Source organism: Ranitomeya imitator, chromosome 4, assembly GCF_032444005.1.
Source record: "Ranitomeya imitator isolate aRanImi1 chromosome 4, aRanImi1.pri, whole genome shotgun sequence".
Taxonomy (NCBI): domain Eukaryota; kingdom Metazoa; phylum Chordata; class Amphibia; order Anura; family Dendrobatidae; genus Ranitomeya; species Ranitomeya imitator.
In genome coordinates, this window is record NC_091285.1 from 439,093,667 (window position 1) to 439,114,568 (window position 20,902).

At 47.1% G+C, this 20,902-nt stretch overlaps 1 protein-coding gene across 1 annotated transcript in view; it reads right to left on the reverse strand.

Annotated features, from left to right (window-relative positions):
- The window catches only part of HCN4 (hyperpolarization activated cyclic nucleotide gated potassium channel 4), a 421,667-nt gene that overhangs the window by 105,685 nt on the left and 295,080 nt on the right, over positions 1 to 20,902 (reverse strand). The gene's annotated exons all lie outside the window — the stretch shown is intronic.

Consider the following 20,902-nt stretch of genomic DNA (forward strand, 5'->3'; position numbering starts at 1 on the left):
CTGCTGGAAGCTTCTTTATATCTTAGTGCCGACATTTTGGACCAATTTTAGGATGGAGGCCGGGTGAAGAGGCCGCTCTGCTGTGGCTTCTGAGTAGATGGTTTCTCTGTAGATTTCATGTACAGAAGAAGTTGGCTGTGGTCTGACAGGTGCGTTTGTGGGGTGACTATGAAGGCGCTGACATCTGCCAGGTTCAGGTCTGTAATGGCGTAATCAACTACACTCCTCCCTACATGGGAGTTTAGTGTATACCTTCCTAAGGAGTCACCCTTGCTTCGTCCATTAAGGATATGAAGTCCTAAACTTTTACATACGTTCAGGAGCTTTCTGCCACTTTTGTTGACTGTACTGTCATAGCTGTTTCTCTCAGTGTGTACAGGGTCTTGGCCGTCATTCTCTGCTCCAAGTATGTAGATGTTTCCATCCGTGGTCAGGAAGTCTCTCTCTCTCCCTGTTCTTGCATTGAGGTCTCCAAAGATGAGAACTTTGCCCAGGGCCTGATAATGGGCGGCTTCTCTTTGTAAGATTTCGAAGCAGTCTGGATTGAAGTAGGGGGACTCTGGCGGTGGTATATAGGTGGCACAGAGGTGGACATCAGACTGACAGGTGAGGATGGAGCTGCTGATTCTGATCCATATGTGGCTGTCTCCTTTCTTCACCGGCTTGATGTACTGGTGGAGCTCCTCTTTATACCAGATCGCTACTCCTCCTGAGCCCCGGCCCTGTTTGATGTTTTTATTTTTCTGGGCATGGACCAAGAATTCCTTGTATCCAATAGGCACCAGGGATTCGTTTTCGGCTCTGGTCCATGTTTCCAGGAGGATCTGAATGTCTATATTTTTCATACTTTGTATAAAATCAGGGTCCTTTGTTTTAGATCCAAAGGTTGAGGCGTTGAGACCCTGGATATTCCAGCTGCTGATTGTAAGTGAAGACATTCTTCACTTACATTCGTAGTATATAGAACAGCCATGTAGTATATAGAGACACTTGCCCCATATAGTGCTGCACAAACGTTATGGCCCCATAGATGCTCCATACAGACACTTCCCCCATATAGTGCTGCACAAACGTTGTGGACCCATACAGACACTTGCCCCATATAGTGCTGCACAAACGTTATGGCCCCATACAGACACTTGCCCCATATAGTGCTGCACAAACGTTATTGCCCCATGAGATGCTCCATACAGACACTTGCCCCATTTGCTGTTGCTGCGATAAAAAAAAAAAAAATCACATACTCACCTCTCGTCGCTCAGGCCCCGGCATTTTCAATATTCACCTGTCCTCGTTCCAGCCACTGCTCCATCTTCTTAAGCATCTTCTGCACTGATGCTCAGGCAGAGGACACGCACTAACCACGTCACCGCGCCCTCTGACCTCAACTTCAGTGCAGAAGACGGAGCGGCGCCCAGAACGAGGAGCAGGTGAATATCATGCAGCGCTGCGCTCCCCTCCCCGTTATACTCACCTGCTCCTGGCGCTGTGCAGTCCCTGCTTCGCGGCGCTAGCAGCTTCTTGCTGTATTGAGCAGTCACCGTTACCGCTCATTACAGTAATGGGAGGTGGAGCCGCATATTCATTACTGTAATGAGTGGTACCATGTGACCGCTCAGTACAGGAAGAAGCTGGGGAGCCGGGGACCTGCAGGGACTGCGCCAGCCGCCAGGAGTAGCTGAGTATAATTAGACAGCCCACGCCGCTCCCCCTCCCCTGCCGAGTCAGCTCCGTGATGTGCCGCTAGCTGAGGGCCCCTGGGGGAGCGGTGGTCCTAGGCACTGGCAGCTGCCTACCCTTATCGCCGGCCTTGAATGGGCCCCCCTGTCTCGCCAGGGCCCCGGCACTTGCCCGCATACGCCGGGTGCTGACGCCGGCCCTGAAGGAGGGGGTCCTGGCTGGGTGTGTGGACTTGTGCTTTGAGGCACTACCCTGGTGCAGGCTGCATATAACTGATGATGCTGGTTTGCCAGGACCAGATGTTAACCAGTTCATGAAAGGAGACCATCAGTTCTTAACAACAAACAAACGTTTACTAAACAGCTATTGTGTGGAAACTATGTACACAGGATATCGAGTACACAACTTCTCGCAGGTTTCTTTATTAATACAGAGCATCTCAATACACAGTCGCATCACATAGTCCCAGCCCCTATGGTCTCATTTCCTTCACCACTACCCAGCTTAACACCATAGTACATTCTGTGAAAGTCATTTTATTTTCCCGCTGTTTCACATCTGAAAATTTTCGTAGCGGAGAGGGATTGCCAATATAGCCAAACTCAGCTTAAAGCTCTCTGATGCTTAGGGAACTCCTTCCTGGGACAGTCACTTTGTCTAATGTTCTATTTCATCCTGGCCCATTACCTTTAAGAGTTTTAAGCTACTTGGGGCGTTGCTGCTTGGTGTACCTTCTCTGGACCCTTCTCACTTTGTCATTCTGCTCTCTGGTCAGTCTGTAAAGGCCCCTTCACGTTAAGCGACGCTGCAGCGATACCGACAACGATCCGGATCGCTGCAGCGTCGCTGTTTGGTCGCTGGAGAGCTGTCACACAGACAGCTCTCCAGCGACCAACGATCCCGAAGTCCCCGGGTAACCAGGGTAAACATCGGGTTACTAAGCGCAGGCCCGCGCTTAGTAACCCGATGTTTACCCTGGTTACCAGCGTAAAAGTAAAAAAAACAAACACTACATACTTACCTACCGCTGTCTGTCCCCGGCGCTCTGCTTCTCTGCACTCCTTCTGTACTGGCTGTGAGCACAGCGGCCGGAAAGCAGAGTGGTGACGTCACCGCTCTGCTTTCCGGCTGACCGACGCTCACAGCCAGTACAGGAGGAGTGCAGAGCACAGCGTCGGGGACAGACAGCGGTAGGTAAGTATGTAGTGTTTGTTTTTTTTTACTTTTACGCTGGTAACCAGGGTAAACATCGGGTTACTAAGCGCGGCCCTGCGCTTAGTTACCCGATGTTTACCCTGGTTACCAGTGAAGACATCGCTGGATCGGTGTCACACACGCCGATCCAGCGATGTCCACGGGAGATCCAGCGACGAAATAAAGTTCTGGACTTTGTTCAGCGACCAACGATCTCCCAGCAGGGGCCTGATCGTTGGTCGCTGTCACACATAACGATTTCCTTAACGATATCGTTGCTACGTCACAAAAAGCAACGATATCGTTAACGATATCGTTATGTGTGAAGGTACCTTAACTCTCTGTCTCGGTCTGTTCCTCCGGATCATGCTATCTCTATCCCAATCTCATTTCTCTCTTGCCACAGAACACCCACTGCATGCGGCCTTGCTGAGCACTCAGATCAAATGCCCTACCTGAGTCACTACCAAAAAGTCCTCTCTGATCCTGCTACATAGACAATCCCTCTCTGGGCTAGTCTTAACACTTAACTCTATTTTACCCTACTCACAGTTTGTCAGCTTCCTAACAGTACAGTGAAAAACATTACAATACTCCACATCACAATCCACATTACAGATCACCATCACTATAACCCATGACATTATACACACTACAATTTACAATATACACAGCACTGATGTCTTCATGAGGGAACAGGGCAAAATGTCCATCTACTTACAGGTGGAATGTTGGTGCATCCCAATCTTTACAAGCTACTTTAAAGGATTATTCTCAAGTTGCGACTTAAGTAACTAAGAGCTTGCAGTTTTATTATGGTCTCCTCACTTTCTGGTCTCTGGCAGGGCGGGCTCTCCTTCTTGAGTGACAGTTCTGGTGAGTAGCTTAACTGTTATGTTAAAAAACGTATAAGGCCAGGGTCCCACAAGTTTATGTTCTCTTGTGTGAGAGAATTGGGACACTTATGCAAATGACACTCTGCTCAAACTCTGTCAGAATTTTAAGCCAACTGTCAGTACACTGTGCCCAGATTCTCTCGCATGTCTTGTAGACTTGTATGGGTGCGTGCAATCCGATTCCCGGATGCACTTGCATCATGCTGCGGTTGTTTTCTCATGTCGAATCGGCACGAGAAAATAATTGCAGATCTACACTACCCCACAGCATACCATTGGTCTGAGTGCAATCTGATTTTTAATCAGATTGCACTCACCCGATTTATATGCTTGTGTTAGCGAATGCTAAAGCTGCAGATAGTAGGGGCTTGTAATTTTTTGGCAAAATTTATAACATCATCTTGTAACGAGCTGATAGGGAGGCAGGCAGATCATCACAATACAGATATTAATGGGCTGGATAGATGTACAACTGTACACTAGGGCAGCACGGTGGCTCAGTGGATAGCACTGCAGCCTTGCAGCGCTGGGGTCCTGGGTTCTAATCCCACCCAGGGCAACATCTGCAATGAGTTTGTATGTTCTCTCCGTGTTTGCGTGGGTTTCCTCCGGGCACTCCGGTTTCCTCCCACATTCCAAAGACATACTGATTGGGGACAGTGATGATAATGCGTGCAAAACTGTAAAGCGCTGCAGAATATCTTAGCGCTAAATAAAGATTATAATTATTATTATTACACTATGAAAAATAAAAGCTCTCACTGCAGAATGACAGCAGATAGAAAAAGCAAGTTAGTAGAAAATTTACCGTACTTATTTTCATGCTGTTTAACTATCTAAAGCAATTTAGTAACTTGAGAATACCCCTTTTAGTCTGGTGTGAATTGTACTGACTTTCACATCTCATGCAGCACTTACAGTAAAATAACAGTTGGTGCTAAGTATTATTCACATTGTGTAATACACCATATATACTTGTGTAAAAGCAGAGTTTTTCAGCACATTTTTTTGTGCTGAAAATGCCCTCCCCTCGGCCTATACACGAGTCATTGTCCTATAGGATGGTGGGGGAGGGGAGCAGCAGAGCAACGGGTCACAGGAGGCAGGAGCTGGCTGCTGCAGCGAAAGCCTGTGCCCGCTGTTAAAGAGAAATGAATATTCACTGCACTGGCAATGAATATTAATTTCTCTTATAGGGAGTACAGTGTCTGCCACATCCACTGGCTTCCAGCAGCAGCCGGGCTAGCAGGGGTGCCTGCTCATTAAGGTAATGAATATTCACCTGCACTCCCATAGGCAAGGAGAGAGGTGAATATTCATTACCTTAATGAGCGGGGACACGTGATCACTTGGCCGCAGGAGCTGCTGTAACCGGACAAGATGCTGCAAGTGTGCGCAGTGAAGGTAAGTAGGATGTTTGTTTTTTTATGCTTTTCTCATGGGGGCCCATGCATACCAGGAGAGGGATGAGGAGCCATGCAGACAAGAATGGGGATAAGGAGCCATGCATACAAAGATGGGGATAAGGAGCCATGCATACAAAGATGGGGATAAGGAGCCATGCATACAAAGATGGGGATAATGAGCCATGCAGACAAGGATGGGGATGAGGAGCAATGCATACCAGGATAGGATTGAGGGGACAATGCATACCAGGCTTATACTCGAGTCAATAAGTTTTCCTAGTTTTTTTGTGGCAAAATTATGTGCCTCGGCTTATACAACCCCTGGCAAAAATTATGGCATCACCGGCCTTGGAGGATGTTCATTCAGTTGTTTAATTTTGTAGAAAAAAACAGATCATAGACATGGCTAAAAATTAAAGTCATTTCAAATGGCAACTTTCTGGCTTTAAGAAACACTAAAAGAAATCAAGAACAAAACATGTGGTAGTCAGTAATGGTTCCTTTTTTTAAACCGAATATAGGGGAAAAATTATGGAATCACTCAATTCTGAGGAAAAAAATATGGAATCATGAAAAATAAACAAAAAAACACACTCCAAAACATCACTAGTATTTTGTTGCACCACCACTGGCTTTTATAACAGCTTGCAGTCTCTAAGGCATGGACTTAATGAGTGTTAAACAGTACTCTTCATCAATCTGGCTCCAACTTTCTCTGATTGCTGTTGCCAGATCAGCTTTGCAGGTTAGAGCCTTGTCATGGACCATTTTCTTCAACTTCCACCAAAGATTTTCAATTGGATTGAGATCCGAACTATTTGCAGGCCATGACATTGACCTTATGTATCTTTTTATAATAATAATAATAATAATAATTTTTATTTATATAGCGCCAACATATTCCGCAGCGCTTTACAAATTATAGAGGGGACTTGTACATACAATAGACATTACAGCATACCAGAAATACAGTTCAAAACAGATACCAAGAGGAGTGAGGGCCCTGCTCGCAAGCTTACAAACTATGAGGAAAAGGGGAGACACAAGAGGTGGATGGTAACAATTGCTATAGTTATTCGGACCAGCCATAGTGTAAGGCTCGGGTGTTCATGTAAAGCTGCATGAACCAGTTAACTGCCTAAGTATGCAGCAGTACAGACACAGAGGGCTATTACCTGCATAAAGTGAATGAGAACATAGTGCGAGGAATCTGTTTTTTTTTTTTGTTTGTTTTGTTTTTTTTTAAATAGGCCACACAGGGATCGTTAGGTTAATGCATTGAGGCGGTAGGCCAGTCTGAACAAATGAGTTTTTAGGGCACGCTTAAAACTGTGGGGATTGGGAATTAATCGTATTAACCTAGGTAGTGCATTCCAAAGAATCGGCGCAGCACGTGTAAAGTCTTGGAGACGGGAGTGGGAGGTTCTGATTATTGAGGATGCTAACCTGAGGTCATCAGCGGAGCGGAGGGCACGGGAAGGGTGGTAGACTGAGACCAGAGAGGAGATGTAGGGTGGTGCTGAGCCATGGAGCGCTTTGTGGATGAGGGTAGTAGTTTTGTACTGGATTCTGGAGTGGATGGGTAGCCAGTGTAATGACTGGCACAAGGTAGAGGCATTGGTGTAACGGTTGGTGAGGAATATGATCCTGGCAGCAGCATTCAGGACAGATTGGAGCGGGGAAAGTTTGGTAAGAGGGAGGCCGATTAGTAGAGAGTTACAATAGTCCAGACGAGAATGAATAAGTGAAACAGTAAGAGTTTTTGCAGAGTCGAAAGTAAGAAAAGGGCGAATTCTAGAAATGTTTTTGAGATGCAGGTAAGAAGAGCGAGCCAGTGATCGGATGTGGGGGGTGAATGAAAGGTCAGAATCAAGGATGACCCCAAGGCAGCGGGCATGTTGCTTTGGAGTAATGGTGGAACCGCACACGGAGATGGCAATGTCAGGCAAAGGTAGGTTAGTAGAGGGAGAGAACACGAGGAGTTCAGTTTTTGACAGGTTTAGTTTCATGGAATGTTTTCACAGTTTTATGGCAGGATGCATTATCATCTTGAAAAATGATTTCATCATCCCCAAACATCCTTTCAATTGATGGGATAAGAAAAGTGTCCAAAATATCAACATAAACTTGTGCATTTATTGCAGATGTAATGACATCCATCTCCTCAGTGCCTTTACCTGACATGCAGCCCAATATCATCAATGACTGTGGAAATTTGCATGTTCTCTTCAGGCAGTCATTTTTATAAATCTCATTGGTATTGCACGAAACAAAAGTTCCAGCATCATCAACTTATCCAATGCAGATTCGTGATTCATCACTGAATATGACTTTCATCCAGTCATCCACAGTCCATGATTACTTTTCCTTAGCCCATTGTAACCTTGTTTTTTTCTGTTTAGGTGTTAATGATGGCTTTCGTTTAGCTCTTCTGTATGCAAATCCCATTTCCTTTAGGCGGTTTCTTACAGTTCGGTCACAGACATTGGCTCCAGTTTCCACCCATTCGTTCCTCATTTGTTTTGTTGTGCATTTCCTGTTTTGGAGACATATTGCTTTAAGTTTCTGGTCTTGACCATTTGACTTCTTCCTTCTACCAGTATGTTTGCCTTTCACAACCTACCCATGTTATTTGTATTTGGTCCAGATTTTAGACACAGCTGATTGTGAACAACCAAGATCTTTTGCAACATTGCGTGGTGATTTACCCTCTTTTAAGAGTTTGATAACCTCTCCTTTGTTTCAGTTGACATCTCTCGTGTTGGAGCCATGATTCATGTCAGACTACTTGGTGCATCAGCTCTCCAAGGTGTGATCACTCCTTTTTAGATGCAGACTAACGAACAGATCTAATTTGATACAGGTGTTATTTATGGGTATGAATATTTACAGGGTAATTCCATAATTTTTTTCCTCAGAATTGAGTGATTCCATAATTTTTCCCCTATGCTTGGTTGATTTCTTTTAGTGTTTCTTAAAGCCAGAAAGTTGCCATTTGAAATGACTTTAGTTTTGTGCCATGTCTGTGATCTGCTTTTTCTCTACAAAATTAAACAACTGAATCAACATCCTCCAAGGCCGGTGATTCTATAATTTTTGTCAGGGGTTGTACTCGGGTCGGCTAATACACGAGTCTATACGGTATATATAGTGCATGCATTTTTCTGACCATAGTACCATATTGCAGTGATGCTATTTTAGCCTTAATAAAAAAAGTAGCAATAAAGATATGCAATGCTTCTTAATAGGAATTTCGGTATTTCGAGGGCTGCAATAAAACTTACAAACCTTGCCTGTGGCTACAATGTAATTTCACATTTTATAATGCTTGCTGCTGCTGCTTCCTTTGTTTGCAAGCAAGACTCAGCTCACTCATTCCAATTTCAGAAAAACTCAGTTCCTAGGCACATTTTGCTTTAATTACCATTTATTTACCCTCATTGGATCTAATGATGAATCTCCGTCACTGCTCCCGATGTCTGTTATTTTCAGCAGCGCTGAAGTCACGGTGACTGTGCAGCCAATCAGGGAGCTCAGAGGCTATGAGTGGCTTGTGCTGTCTACTGAGGCAGAACGTCTGAGCTCAATTATTAACTGTTGAGCTGTCGATAAAACGTCAACACTGCAGACAATAACAGAACCCGGGAACAGCAGTGGAGAATTAGCTATGGGCCTGAGGAAGGTGAGTAAAGCGAGTGCAATCATGGTCAAATGTGGCACCCTTGAAACGTTACGAGAAAATGAAGCATTTCTCCCAGAAAATTATTGCAATTACACGTGTTTTGTTATACACATGTTTATTCCCTTTGTGTGTATTGGAACAACACAAAACAGAGAAAAAAAGACAAATTGGACATAATTTCACAAAAAAACAAACAAAATGGAGCTGATAAAATTGTTAGTACCCTCAGCTTAATATTTGGTTGCACATCTTTTAGAATAAATAACTGCAATCAATTCATAGAATCATAGAATGGCAGAGTTGGAACGGACCTCCTGGGTCATCTGGTCCAACCCTCTGCTCAAAGCAGTATTCACCAAATCATCCCAGACAGATGTCTGTCCAGCCTCTGTTTGAAAACTTCCATGGAAGGAGAACTCACCAGCTTTCATGGCAGCCTGTTACACTCATTGATCACCCTAACTGTCAAAAAGTTTTTTCTAATATCTAATCTGTGGCTCCTCCCAATCAGTTGCTTCCTATAACCATCAATAAGCTTCTTACACCTCTCAATTGTAATGTTGAATCACTCTGCTTGTGCAAACTGCTTCAGGTCTCGCATATTTGAAGGGTGCCTACTCCCAACAGCACATGTAAAATCTCTCCACAGGTGTTCAATGGGAGTTAGATCTGAACTCATTGCTGGCCACTTCAGAACTCCCCAGCGATTTGTTTCCATCCATTTCTGGGTGCTCCTGGAAGTATGTTTGGGGTCATTGTCCTGCTACAAGACCCATGACCTTGGATGCAAACCCAGATTTCTGATACTGGGCACTACATTGCGACCCAAAATCCTATGATAATCTTCAGATTTCATGGTGCCTTACACACAGTCAAGACAACCACAGCTAGAGGCAGCAGAGCAACCTCAAAACATCTTTGAACCTACACCATATATGACTATAGGTACTGTGTTCTTTTCTTTGTAGGCCTCATTCCATTTTCGTTGAATAGTAGAATAATGTGCTTTACCAAAAAGCTGTGTCTTGGTCTCATCTGTCCACAAGACACTTTCCCAGAAAGATTTTGGCTTACTCAAGAACATTTTGGCAAACTGCAGTGTAGCATTTTTACGTCTCTTTGTCAGCATTGGAGTCATCCTGGGTCACCTGCCATAGCGATTCATTTCATTCAAATGTTGACAGATAGTTCGAACTGAAACTGATGCAACCTGAGCATGCAGGACAGCTTGAATTTCTTGGGAACTTAATTGAGGCTGCTTATCCACAATCCGGACAGTCCTGCATTGCAACCTTTCATCAATTTTTCTCTGTCGTCCACATCCAGGGAGATTAGCTACAGTGCCATTGGTTGTAAATTTTTTCATTATGTGGCATATTGTGGACAAAGGAACATCAAGATCTCTGGAGATGGACTTGTAACCTTGAAAATGTTGATATTTGTCAACAATTTGTTTCAACAATGCTCAGTGTGGCACACACAGACACACAATGCAAAGATTGAGTCAAATTATTTCTTTTTTTATTTGGTTTCAGATGTGATTTTCATACTGCACACCCCTGTTACTTGCCACATGTGAATTTGAACAAGCATCACATGCTTGAAACAAAGCACTAACAATTTGAGGATTTTGTGTGAAATTATGCCCAATTTGCCATTGTTTCAGTGTTTTTTGTGTTGTTCCAATACACACAAAGGAAATAAACATGTGTATAACAAAACACGTGTAATTGCAATAATTTCTGGAATAATTTCAAGGGTGCAAACACTTTCGGCCATGACTATAGGGGCTGGAACCAGGATGAGGAGTAAAGCACAGTTTGTTTTGTGCCTTGGGACAGGTTTTTTGAAACAGTAAAAAAATTATTTTAACAGAACTCACTTCCTCTCCTGAATCTGTCAATTGCAAGTTTATGATCAGCCATCACATTTAAACCACCTGCTTTTACTGTGTAAGTGTTGGCTATGTTATGTTTGAATGGTATTCAATGTAAAGAGATAATTTCACAGTTTGCTAATATTTAAATTTAAGCAAACATACCACATTTATTTTAGTATACATAGTGGGTAGAACTACTGTATGTTAGCTTATATTTGTAGTCTTCCATATATGCAAGACTTCTGCCTCTACGCTGCAGATAGTTCTTAATGACATTGGCTGCTTGCTTGGGGTCATTGTTCTGCTGCAGAATAAATCTGGATCTAATCAAATGCCTCCCTGATGGTATTGCATAATGGATAATTATCTGCCTGTATTTCTCAGCATTGAGAATACCATTAATTTTAACTAAATTCCTAACTCTGTTTGCTGAAATGCAACCCCAAGCTTGAAATGAACTAGGGCTACCACCAGGATCACAGGGCCCCACATCGGCAAAATTATCAGGCCCTCTTGTGACTCTGCCCAAGCCCCACCCCAGCTCTGCCTCCACCCCTCAATCTTTCCACTGTTTCACAGCCCACTCTTGGAAAAACTTCACTTCTGCACAATGTACTCACCAATCACACATTAACAGTTTTTGCCTCACACAAATGAAGCCCTTACACAGCTACATAGAAAAACGTGTGTATAATGTCACCGGTGATCACTGTATTATCTGTACATTGACACTATATACAGAGCTCCTGTGTATAATTGCACTTAGTATTAGTATTTTTTTTATTAATGATTAGTATTGTAGTATTTGCTCACTATATGGTAGTAATATGTGGTCTGGTCATGGTGTAATTGTATTTGTTCTTTGTATGTGGTATTATTTGGTCACTATGTGGTGGTAATATGTGATCTGGTCATGCTGTGTTGGCATTTGTCCCTTGCATGTGGTATTATTAGTTATTTTAAAAAATGTATGTGTTAGGGGTCGAGTTCCCGCTTCTGCACAGGGGGAATCTCGAGCCACCTCCGCTGCGGTCTCCCATTCTTATCCGGCCGCAGTGGAGTCTGCTCAGCAAGGACGTCGGTCCCAGCGTCTTGCTCATTCTCACTCTGTTCTGAGAGTTACTGCTGCTTCTCCAGTCTCTGCCATTAAAGTCAGTGCTGGTCAGCAGCGAGCGGACTTCTCTGGGACTAAGTCCTTGTCTGCACGTACTGAGCATGCCCAGGGTAAGATCTCCCGTTGGAGATCGAGGGTCATGTGCTCAGGCTCTGCAGCACATTCCATTGGTCCTCTTGGCAGGTCTTGGAAGGGCAAAGGTGCTGTGGCCACTTCCTGTGCTGCAGCTATATAAACTGCGCATGACCGCACGGCCATGCGCTAGTATTGTCTTACAATTGCTAATGTGTGTATGTTGTGAGTGCAAGTCGTCCTTGGATACCCCTACCCTATTGAATGACTGTTCGCGGAAGGTGTATGGCTGCTACCTAGCGCCCGACTTATCCTACAGCACTAGTCACACATTATAGCGTCCAGTTGCTGTGACCGCCAGTACGGCGCCGTGCACTTCCTCTGTGCTTTCCTTACCCACGCCTGGGTGGTTAGTGGCGTTCGTCAGTGCGGCACTGCATGCACTCTTGTGCCTTAATATTGCTCTTTAGTTTCCTTACACACCCAGTTGCGGTGTTGTGCCAGCAAGGGTCTAATCGGACTTCAATTCCTGTTGGGGTTGAGTTCGCTGACTACTTGCTCGCGCTTTAGGTGCGGTACCGCGGTCCTGTGCCTTAACAAGATTGCTTCTTTCACGCTGGGTGAGGTTAACCCACGCGTGTATACTTTAGTGTACCGCCATATAGTCTGCTAATTGCTAGCAGCAGGTTTTCACCTGCACGGTGGACCCCGGACTGCGAACGCATCTATACCATCTGTCTTGGTGCGTTCCGCCATTCCTAACAGAATACTAGTGCCAGGGTCTGGCTAGTAAAATGGCGGATGACCAGCGTTTACAGCGGTACATCCAGCAGCTGGAGGGAAGGTTGGAGGCTCTTGAGCGTTCAACCTCAGCTGTGGATGTTACTGCTGTCGCTGTTCAGGCTGCAAGTGTGGCTGCAGCTACCTTGTCCACTGCCGCCCCTGTACCGACGCTATCTCGCCTCCCGCTACCAGAGAAATTTTCTGGTGACAGTAAGTCCTGTAGGGGTTTCGTGAGTCAGTGCTCAATACATCTCGAGCTTCTGGCTTCTCGTTTCCCTACAGAGCGGGCTAAGGTGGGCTTTATAATTTCCTTATTGTCGGACAGGGCGTTGCAGTGGGCTACGCCGCTGTGGGAGCGTGGCGATCATGTGGTGCAGAGTGCTCCGTTATTCCTGAGCACTCTGAAACAGGTCTTTCTAGGACCTCGTGTCACCCATGACACGGCGCTCCAACTGTTGGCACTGACTCAGGGCTCGTCCTTGGTCAGCCTTTTTGCCGTCCATTTCCGCACTCTAGCATCTGAGCTGGAGTGGTCGGATAAAGCCCTTATCCCTATATTTTGGAGGGGGCTGGCTGACCACGTTAAGGATGCTCTGGCCACTAGGGAGATTCCCGCCACACTGGAAGAGTTAATAACAGTATCTACTCGCATTGACCTCCGTTTTCACGAGCGGAGGTTAGAGCGAGCCCAGTGTAGGCAGAGGTTTCGGCTGGCTCCCACCTTCGCCAAACCTTTGGAATCTCCAGTCCAGGCTCCTGAGTTCCTGGAACCTAAGGTGGTGTCACGAGCGGGATCTAAGTCCCAGACCGCTCGTGCACTCCAGGGTTGCCATGTATGCCAACAGTCAGGATATCTTGCCACCAGATGTCATCAGCGGTCGAGGAAACGTCAGCGTCTAGTGGTAGTAGGTGGAGGTGCACTAGACACTGCGATGTTTGCCTCCACATTGTCCTTTAAGGGGACAATTACCTTTGGCTCATCTTCCCACTCGGTAGACCTCTGCGTGGATTCTGGGGCGGAGGGCAATTTTATGTCTTCTGCTTTCGCCCAAAGTCACGCAATACCCCTGGTTATGCTATCTCAACCAGTAACGGTACGAGTGGTGAATGGGTCGACACTCCCCGCACAGATAACACATCAGACCATCCCTGTTACTCTGTCCATGTCGCCATCCCATCAGGAGATTATTTCTCTGCTCATCATTCCTGAGGGTATTGATGAGGTCCTGTTGGGGATACCTTGGCTACGGTACCACTCTCCTCACATCGAGTGGTCCTCAGGCAGAATTCTGGGATGGGGTGAATCATGTGGGGGTAGGTGTCACCGAGAGTGCGTTCAGGTTGCTACTACTGAGGTACCCTCAGATCTCTCCTCTCTCCCCAAGCAATATTGGTCTTATGCAGACGTATTCTCCAAAAAGGCAGCGGAGACTCTTCCGCCCCATCGCCCCTATGACTGTCCTATTGATCTCTTGCCTGGTGCTGAGCCTCCCCGGGGTCGAGTCTATCCATTATCTCTCCCGGAAACGGAGGCAATGTCTCAGTACATACAAGAGAATCTGGCAAGAGGGTTCATCAGGAAGTCAGAGTCACCTGCTGGGGCAGGGTTCTTCTTCGTGCAGAAGAAGAATGGAGAACTACGTCCATGCATAGACTACAGGGGTCTTAATGCTATCACAGTTAAGAACAAGTACCCTTTGCCGTTGATATCTGAGCTTTTCGATAGGCTTCGGGGAGCTAGAGTGTTTACTAAACTAGATCTGCGGGGTGCTTATAACCTGATTCGCATCCGTGAGGGGGACGAGTGGAAAACGGCATTTAACACCAGAGATGGGCACTATGAGTATCTGGTGATGCCCTTCGGGCTCTGTAATGCACCTGCCATTTTTCAAGACTTTGTCAACGACATCTTCCGGGATATGCTTTCCACCTCGGTTGTAGTCTATCTGGATGATATTCTCATATTTTCTCCAGATATTGACTCCCACCGGAGAGATGTTGTCAGAGTCTTCGACCTCCTACGGACAAACTCTCTTTACGCAAAGTTGGAGAAGTGTGTGTTTGAGCAGGAGTCCTTACCTTTCCTGGGCTATATCATCTCCGCCCAGGGATTGGCTATGGATCCTGCCAAACTACAGGCTGTGATGGACTGGCAAGAGCCCCATTCTCTTAAAGCGGTGCAGCGCTTTATGGGGTTCATAAACTATTACCGCCAGTTCATTCCCCACTTCTCAACTCTGGTAGCTCCCTTGGTAGCCCTCACCAAGAAGGGAGCGAATCCCAAATTGTGGTCGGAAGAGGTCTCCAAGGCCTTCACTTCTATTAAGTCCCACTTTGCTAGCGCTCCCATCTTACATCGTCCCGATGTGGATAAGCCATTCCTACTGGAGGTGGATGCCTCGTCCGTTGGTGCTGGAGCAGTCCTCTACCAAAAGGATGCTCAAGGTCGGAAGCATCCATGCTTCTTCTTCTCCAAGACCTTCACGCCAGCGGAGAGGAACTACTCCATCGGGGACAGGGAGTTGCTAGCAATGAAGTTGGCCTTTTCGGAGTGGAGACACCTTCTGGAAGGTGCGCGGTTTCCCTTCCAAGTTTACACGGACCACAAAAATTTGGTCTATTTGCAGACAGCTCAGCGGCTAAATTCTCGCCAGGCCAGATGGTCCCTGTTCTTCTCCCGGTTCCACTTTTCCCTTCATTATCTCGCCGGGGAGAAGAATATCCGTGCTGACGCTCTCTCTCGCTCCCTTATGTCAACTGAGGAGGAGGAAGAGGAGCCTCGGCTTATTGTCCCTTCCGAGAGCCTGAGAACCGTGGCGCCGGTTTCGCTAGAGTCTGTGCCTCCGGGCAAGACTTTTGTGCCCATTAATTTGCGACCGGAGGTTCTCTCTTGGGCTCATTCGTCCAGGGTGGGTGGACACTTTGGGACAAAGAGGACATCTGAGCTACTGGCGAGGACGTACTGGTGGCCGCATATGGTCCGGGATGTCAGGGATTATGTTCTGGCGTGTGTCTCCTGCGCCAAAAATAAATCTCCGCGTCAAAGGCCAGCTGGTTTGCTCTATCCCTTGCCGGTGGCAGATAGGCCCTGGGAGATGGTCGGGATGGACTTTGTTGTGGGTTTGCCCAAGTCTCGCTGCTGTACCATCATTTGGGTCATCACCGATCATTTCTCAAAAATGGTGCATTTGGTGCCACTGCCGCGGTTACCTTCTGCACGGGCCTTGGCAGCGTTGTTCATTAGACATATCTTCCGCCTACATGGTTTGCCAGACAAAATTGTCAGTGACCGGGGTCCCCAGTTTGCGTCTCGGTTCTGGAGAGAGCTCTGTCGTCTTCTCAGTATTGAATTGAATCTCTCTTCTGCTTATCATCCCGAGACGAATGGGTTGGTAGAGAGGGCCAACCAGACCTTGGTCACATACCTGCGACATTTTGTTTCAGCCAGGCAGGATGACTGGGCATCCTTGCTATCATGGGCAGAGTTTGCACTGAACAACGCCGTAGCCGACTCCACTGGACAAACCCCATTCCTCCTCAACTATGGTCAGCATCCACGGGTACCTGTGCCTATGCCCGTGTCTTCCGCCGACTCCAGGGTGGCAGACTGGGCTGTGGAGGCACGGGATATTTGGGACCGCACTCAGGATGCCATTCGGGCCTCTAAGGAGAGAATGAGGTCCTCCGCTGATGCTCATCGGCGCCCCGCTCCGACCTTTGCTCCTGGCGACTTGGTGTGGCTCTCCGCCCGTAACATCAGGCTGCGAGTTGAGTCCACTAAATTTGCTCCTCGCTACTTGGGTCCATTCAAGGTCCTCGAGCAGGTTAATCCTGTTGTCTATCGTTTGGCCCTTCCGCCACGCCTGGGTATCACCGACACCTTTCATGTGTCCCTCTTGAAACCCGTGTATATGTCCCGGCTTTCCGAGTCATCTGCTGGGACATCGGGTTCGTCTACGGACGATTATGAGGTGAACGCTATTTTGGGGTGCAAGGTGGGGCGTGGTAAAAATTTTATTTGGTGAACTGGAAGGGTTATGGCCCGGAGGACAGGTCCTGGGAGCCTGTTGAGCACATTCGGGCTCCGCAGCTCATTGCTGCCTTCGAACGTAGCGAGGCCCAAGGAGGGGGGGTAATGTTAGGGGTCGAGTTCCCGCTTCTGCACAGGGGGAATCTCGAGCCACCTCCACTGCGGTCTCCCATTCTTGTCCAGCCGCAGTGGAGCCTGCTCAGCAAGGATGTCGGTCCCAGCGTCTTGCTCATTCTCACTCTGTTCTGAGAGTTACTGCTGCTTCTCCAGTCTCTGCCATTAAAGTCAGTGCTGGTCAGCAGCGAGCGGACTTCTCTGGGACTAAGTCCTTGTCTGCACGTACTGAGCATGCCCAGGGTAAGATCTCCCGTTGGAGATCGAGGGTCATGTGCTCAGGCTCTGCAGCACATTCCATTGGTCCTCTTGGCAGGTCTTGGAAGGGCAAAGGTGCTGTGGCCACTTCCTGTGCTGCAGCTATATAAACTGCGCATGACCGCACGGCCATGCGCTAGTATTGTCTTACAATTGCTAATGTGTGTATGTTGTGAGTGCAAGTCGTCCTTGGATACCCCTACCCTATTGAATGACTGTTCGCGGAAGGTGTATGGCTGCTACCTAGCGCCCGACTTATCCTACAGCACTAGTCACACATTATAGCGTCCAGTTGCTGTGACCGCCAGTACGGCGCCGTGCACTTCCTCTGTGCTTTCCTTACCCACGCCTGGATGGTTAGTGGCGTTCGTCAGTGCGGCACTGCATGCACTCTTGTGCCTTAATATTGCTCTTTAGTTTCCTTACACACCCAGTTGCGGTGTTGTGCCAGCAAGGGTCTAATCGGACTTCAATTCCTGTTGGGGTTGAGTTCGCTGACTACTTGCTCGCGCTTTAGGTGCGGTACCGCGGTCCTGTGCCTTAACAGGATTGCTTCTTTCACGCTGGGTGAGGTTAACCCACGCGTGTATACTTTAGTGTACCGCCATATAGTCTGCTAATTGCTAGCAGCAGGTTTTCACCTGCACGGTGGACCCCAGACTGCGAACGCATCTATACCATCTGTCTTGGTGCGTTCCGCCAGTCCTAACAGTATGTGACACATTCACTTAAAGAAAAATAAATAAAAAATATACCTAAGGCCATGTTCACACTATGCGGTTTTTACTGCGGAACCGCGGCGATTTTGCCGCTGCGGGTCCGCAGCTGTTTTCCATGCAGGGTACAGTACAATGTTACCCTATGGAAAACAGAAACCGCAGTGCACATGATGCGGAAAATACCGAAATAAACCGCGCAGAATTACTGCGGAAAAAAAGAAGGACCATGTCACTTCTTTGTGCAGAATTGCAGCGATTCTGCACCCATAGAAATGCATTGATCCGCTTACTTCCCGCATGGAGCTGTGCCCACCATGCGGGAAGTAAGCGGATAATGTGCGGGTTATACCCGGGGTGGAGGAGAGGAGATTCTCCTCCAGGCCCCGGGAACCATATTTGTATTAAAAAAAAAGAATTAAAATAAAAAATCATGTATACTCACCCTCGGAAGTCTCAGCGATGCACGCGGCCGTCCGGTCTCAGGTTTGCTATGCGACCAGGACCTTCGGTGACGTCGCGGTCACATGACCGTGACGTCACCGAAGGTCCTGGTTGCACAGCATCTTTGGAACCGGACCGCCGCCTGCAGCGCCCAGGAGATCGGGACGTCAGAGGGTGAGTATATCATGATTTTATTATTTTTAACACTACTATTGATGCTGCATATTGCTGCATATGCAGCATCAATAGTAGGGGTAAATCCCGCAGCGGAACCCGTGGCGGAACCCGCAGGACAAACCGCGATAAATCTGCAGGGATAACCGCAGCGGGTTTGCCCTGCAGATTTATCAAATCCGCTGCGGGAAAACCCGCGGGACAAAAAGGAACGTGTGAATGTGGCCTAAGAGTATTGGGTATTCTAAGAAATTTTTAATAGGTTAGTGTACAGTAGGGCCCTGCCAAAAGAGTCTACCTTGTCGTGGTGGCGGTTTAAAAAATCTTTTGGCCAAAACAAAAGCTGCTGGTGTTAGAGGTCGAGTTCCTGCCTCTGCACAGGGGGAATCTCTAGCCATCTCCGCTGCGGTCTCCCATTTTTCTCCTGCCGCAGTGGAGCCTGCTCAGCGGAGGCGTCGGTCCCAGCGTCATGCTCAGTCTGACACTGTGCGAAGGGTTACTGCTGTCCTTCCAGCTTCTGCCATTGTAGCCAGTACTGGTCAGCAGCGAGCAGACATCTTTGGGACTAAGTCCTACTTTTCCCCTTCTGAGCATGCCCAGGGTAAGATCTCTCATTAGAGATCAAGGGTCACATGCTCAGGTACTGCAGCTATTCCCATTGGTCCTTTTTAGGAAGGTCCTGTAGTTGCTGCAGCTATATAAGGTGCGCATGACCGCACAGCCATGCGCTAGTATCTTTCTGAGTTATGTGCTTTGCGCCAGTCTGGTCATGTGAGATTGTATTCAGGGACCCGGCTGAAATAAGCCCCTAGAATACCGGCACCTCCGGTGAGGAGATTGTGTGTTTGTGTGTATTCAGGGACCTGGCTGAAATAAGCCCTTAGAATACTGGCACCTCCGGTGAGGAGATTGTGTGCATGCATGACCACTGACTACTCTCTGTTGGGCAGTTAGCCTGTGCTCCTGTGAAGTCTAACAGGGCGCAGTGCTTTCCTTTCACGGCTACTCTGTGAAGTAACAGAGCTAGTCTATACCGCCAAATAGTGCCACCATTTACTAGCTGCAGGTTCTCCTGCACGGTGGACCCCGGGCTGCGAATGCATCAATAATAATAAACATCTATATTTACTCGGTGCGTTCCGCTAGCCCTAACAGCTGGTATGTATGTTATATGGTGTTATATGGGAACTGTTAATGTGTGATTGGTGAGGACATGGTGCAGAAGTGAAGTTTTTCCAAGAGTGGGCGTTGGGACTGTGGAAAGTTCGAGGGGTGGAAGCAGAGCTGGGGTGCAGGTGGAGCAGGGGTTGAGCCTGGGTGGAGTCTCACAGGGGCCCACAAATTTTGCCAGTATGGGGCCCTGAAATTCTTGGTGGCAGCCCTATTTCTGTGTCTCACAAAGACATGGTGGTTTGTACCACAAATATAAAATGTTGACTCATAAGACACTACATAACTCCACTGATCTGATTCCTTGTGTAGCTTGACCCAATCAAGTCTCTTCTTCTTGTTTGCGGTCCTCATAAGTGGCTTCTTTGTGGCATTTCGATCATAAAGGCCTCATTCTCGCTGTCTCCTCTGGACAGTTGAACCTGAAATGTGATGTGTCTGCTATTTAATGTCTGGAAACATTATTTATGAGGGCTGTTTTCTGAGGTGCAGCTAATTTGCGGTTTCTTTTCCTAGAGCAGTCCTCATGGGAGCCAGTTTCATCATAACAATTGATGGTTTCACGACTACCCTGTAGGATGCTTTCATGTTCTAGCATTTTTACAGATGGACTACACTTCATGTGTTAATGTAATTATGGACTGTTTTTTTCTCAATACTTAGTTGAGTGATTCTTACTATATTCTGGCTTGGAACAGTTCTGTAATAGGGTTCAGAACTATATGGAGCTTTGTACCAACACTACCTCTGTAAAACACACTTAATGATTGCAAACACTTTCTAAAGGCCAGATATTTCACAAAAGAGCTCTTCACAAAGCATATGTGTTGACTGGAAGCCATTCTAGGTGACTACCTGATGAAGCTGCTCAAAAAGGTTGTCCACTACTTTAACATTAATGCCCTATCCATAGGATAAGGCATCTTTGTCTGATCGTCCAGGGTCCGGCCCTCAGCACCCCTGCCGATCAGCTGTTATCGGTGCCGGTGGTGGCCGGAAAAACTTACTTGCAGAGCTTGACCGTCTACTTGCAGTGGCCGGGGCATGTTACTGCACATCCGCCTAATATTGAATTGAATAGGAGTCGGATGTGTAGTACCCCGCAGCGGCCATTACAAGTAGATGACCAGGCTTCGCAGGTAAGTAGTTCTGGCTGACACCGATAACAGCTGATCGGCGGGGGTGCCGAGTGCCGGACCCAGGCCAATCATGGTAAAAGTAGTGGACAACCTCTTAAAAACTATTTGCGAAAACGACTGGGGGAGATATTTGTAGGAACCTAAGGTATAA